This window comes from Lonchura striata, chromosome 9 (assembly GCF_046129695.1).
Source record: "Lonchura striata isolate bLonStr1 chromosome 9, bLonStr1.mat, whole genome shotgun sequence".
Taxonomy (NCBI): Eukaryota; Metazoa; Chordata; class Aves; order Passeriformes; family Estrildidae; genus Lonchura; species Lonchura striata.
Genome location: NC_134611.1, coordinates 5,622,029 through 5,626,125, shown reverse-complemented (window position 1 = coordinate 5,626,125; position 4,097 = coordinate 5,622,029). Strand labels below are relative to the sequence as shown.

Genomic DNA, 4,097 nt, shown 5'->3' with positions numbered 1-4,097 from the left:
CACAGAATAATTTGTTCTGTTACCAAGTAACCCCACCGAGGGGCTGCTTATGTTTAATATCCACCAGGCTGCACAGGACCCTGCTTTGGGAACCATTTCTGAGCACTTCCAAAGCACAGCGTTTCTAAAAGCCCTCCCGAGATGAAACAGCCAATAACGAGGCAGAGTGTGTCATATTTTATTGAAACAAACGTCACCTTTATGCCAGGGGTTCCAGGTGAAAGCAGCACGCTCCGGTGGAGCAGGCGGCCGTGGTGATGGCTTTGGTGGCCCCGGGGTGCCGTGAAGCTCAGATGGCTGCCATCCTTCAGTTATCACAGTACTGTACCTTTACAAGAGACAGCATCAGCACTGTGATAACTGAGCCAGGGCAGCCTGGCAGTCATGGGCCCCTCCGTGGCACTGCCGAGTCCTCGGTGTCCTCTTCCCTCAGTGGCCCAAAAACCCCGCGTCACCCCACGGGTGAAAGCCTCAGGGGCCTTAACACAAGTGGCTTTGCAGCTGAGGTTCACTCCAGGAAATTATCTGCATAATTAGTGTTAAATCTTAATGACCGTGGCGGCTTCTGAGTGGATTTAAGCAGCAGCTCCTTCTGGGCAAATCCACCCACGCTGGAGTTAATGGAGAAAGAGCAGCCACCTCTCCTGGAGGGGACAGCCCTTCCTCCCCCTTAAAGCCAGCCAGCCAGCAGCACTTGGCTCATGCTGCCCAAGTGCTGGGTGTCAGGGAGCAGTGGGACAGCGGCAGGCAGCCAGGAAAGCTGCTGGAGCCACTCGGGGCCAGCGGGATCACGGCGGGCACGGCCCCGACGGCGGCACCGGCGCCGTGCCCCGCGCCCGCCGGGCTCCTGCTGCCCGGTTTGCCAGGAGCTGGCATTTCCCAGCCCACCCCACGCCTGCGCTGGGCTCCTCTGGAGTTGGGGGTCTCCAGAGCCAGCAGCAGGGCTGATCCTGGCCGTGCCCTCCGAGGGCAGCAGCTCCCAGAGCCAGCTGTGCTCACACGGAGCAGCCTCCAGGTGCCCGGCGTGGCATTTTTAGGCCATCAAATCCACGTAACAACATTTGAAATACACAATCCCACTAATTAGTTAAATTATAAGTTTCCATCAACCTATATTTACTCCCCACCATTTTTGTTTTTCCTACCTTAAAAACAGGCACTGCTGAAAAGATCATAGAACTATTCCTCCACCCCCACACTTTGTTGTGTATTTCTACAGCTTTACCCCCTGTCGGGTTTTTTCTTCCCTAAAACCAGGCATTCCTGAAAACATCCCAAAATTATTCCTACCACCCCCACGTTGCCTGAGGGAATTGGATCCATCAAGCTCTGAAATGAGTTTAAAAAAACACAACGGTTTCATGGTGCCGAAGTTAATGTGTAACTAAGTTTCCAATAAAAGTCCATTTATGATGTTGATGGAACAGCACAAGAAGCTTCCATGTTTCCACCAACAGGAAGCAGAAATTGCAATAATTTGTGGGATTTTTTTTTTTTAAACACTCTAAATAACTCACCTGGCCAAGAGAAGGTGCTGAGATGTTCCCGAGGCTGTTTTTAAGAGAGAAACACAAAACACTCGGCTGGATCCAGCCACGAAAACGTTGCCTTACAAGTTTGCAACTCCAGAGGGCAATGGAGAGGCAAACGTGGAATACAGGAGGAGCAGCACGCAGGGGAAAAAAAAACATTTGCACATTTTAAAACAAACTCCAAACATACATTACATAAAAAGGGGACAGTCAACAGATTATGCAATGCTGACGTCAGGCAGCACAGATGACTTCAGCATGCATCCCCAAATTTGCAGATTTGCCACAGTTTGGGGATTAATCATTAAGGAATTGGCTGTTGCTAGGAAAGCACAACAAAAACTCGCTAAAAATATTAATGTTTTCTGGCTGTGCAAGGGTGGGTTTTGAGAAGGAGCTGCATGAGCAACGAGCCCTTGGCTCTCACTCCCAGGTGTTTTTGAACCACCATTGGTATTCCAGGTGAGGAATTCTACTGATTTCAGCATGGCTTAAGTGTGGGATTGGGAATTCTACATCTGACAGGCTGAGGTGATGAGAGAAGAATCACTGCTTTGCAATTCAAGCATACTTTGATCACTCTATCAGGATTTTACTCATGCTCCAGCAGTTCCTTATCAGGCTTTTAAAGGGAGAAGGTGAACAATTCCTCCCCAGCACCCTCTGGCACAGCAAGTGTTGGAGTCACACCTGTATTCCAAGGGCTGATGCCGTTTTCTCTGGAGGATCCAGCTCTTCCCCCAGTACAAACACAGTTTGTTGTCTTGCATCTCACACACAGATTTTTGCTTTGCTTCAGCCAGACTAAAGCCACACAGACCTAATGCAGAAATGTCAAGTAGATTCTCAATTTATCTGGAAAAAAAACACCTTTTTTATAGCAAAGTCCACGTTAGTTTTGGAGTCCACCACACATTTCTTTTTCTTGTTATTGCTAAGGCCCTGCAAATTTCCATACACTTTTCAATAAAACCCTCCAGTTTCCAGTGTTTGCTGCCAGTTCTCACCTTCAAAACCCATTTAAGTTGGCCCGGTTGGTTTTTAAACTCCAGTTCCACCTCCTGGCTCAATTTGGGGCTGGTGATATTTGTGCAGTGTTTTAACAGGAAGCACAATTCCTTCAGCATCCCAGCGCTGGGACTGGGGAAACATTCCCTGCCCACATCCCCAGGGCTTGTCCCTCCCCACCCCTACGCACGGGCCGAGGATCTCGCAGCGCTGCGAGCTGCTGAGGGGAACCAACCTCACATCTCCATCTTCCCCAGCGCGGCTTGAACGCAAATCCCGGCGAGCCTGAGGGGGGAAGAAAACAAACACCGGGTTACGGGGATCCGCGGGAAGAAAACAAACACCGGGTTAGGGGAATCCGCGGGAAGAAAACAAACCTCTGGTTACGGGGACCCGCGGGGGGAAAACAAACCTCTGGTTACGGGGATCCGCGGGAGGAAAACAAACCTCTGGTTACCGGGATCCGCGGGAGGAAAACAAACCTCTGGTTACGGGGATCCGCGGGGGGAAAACAAACCTCTGGTTACGGGGACCCGCGGGAGGAAAACAAACCTCTGGTTACGGGGATCCGCGGGAGGAAAACAAACCTCTGGTTACGGGGATCCGCGGGGGGAAAACAAACCTCTGGTTACGGGGACCCGCGGCGGTGACCCGGCCGCGCCGAGCCCGGCGGGGCCCGGGCCGCTCCCTCCCAACTTCGCTCCCAGGGCGCTCCCCGAGCTTACCTGGAGCGGGGAGGGGAAAACCGGGGAGCAGCCGCGGGATGGGACGGCCGGCCGGCCGGGCCGGGCCGGGCAGCCCCCCGCCCCGCTCGCCCCTCAGGAGCGCCGGGACCCGCCCGGGGCAGGGGGGGGCGGCGGCCCCGCCCGCGCAACCCCCGAAAACGCGAGCGCGCCGCGCCCGCCCGGCGCGGCCGGCCCCGCGCCCCCGGCGGCGGCCGCCCGGCCCGCGGAGCCCGGGGCCGCGGCGGGCCGGACCCACCTGCGGGCGCGGCGGGGCCGGGGCGCGACATGACGCAGCACGGGCGGGCGGGCGGCGTGAGCGCCGCCATCTTGCCGTGTTTATGGCAGCGCCGCGCGCCCACGTGACCCGGCCCGCTTCCGGGGGCGGCGCGGGGGCGCGCGCGGGTGGGGGGGCGGGGGGGACGGGGCGGGGAGCGGCGCGCGCGCCCCCGAGCGGCGCGGGCACGGAACGGACACGGGCACGGACACGGAATGGACACGGACAGGGACAGGGACACGGAATGGACACGGAATGGACACGGACACGGAATGGACACGGACACGGACACGGACAGGGACACGGAATGGACAGGGACACGGAATGGACACGGAATGGACACGGACACGGACACGGAATGGACACGGAATGGACAGGGACAGGGACAGGGACACGGACACGAAATGGACAGGGAATGGACACGGACAGGGACAGGGACAGGGACAGGGACACGGACACGGACACGGACATGGACAGGGACAGGGACACGGACACGGAATGGACACGGACACGGAATGGACACGGAATGGACACGGAATGGACAGGGACAGGGACAGG

At 56.5% G+C, this 4,097-nt stretch overlaps 1 long non-coding RNA gene across 1 annotated transcript; it reads right to left on the bottom strand.

The window, feature by feature from the left end:
• Positions 1 to 402: 402 nt before the first annotated feature.
• Positions 403 to 3,617, bottom strand: LOC144246752 (uncharacterized). The gene is made up of 3 exons (XR_013340425.1): positions 3,522 to 3,617; positions 1,518 to 2,825; positions 403 to 525 (listed from the first exon to the last, which is right to left on the bottom strand). It is a non-coding gene; the product is annotated as an uncharacterized LOC144246752 (long non-coding RNA).
• Between the last annotated feature and the right edge of the window lie 480 nt (positions 3,618 to 4,097).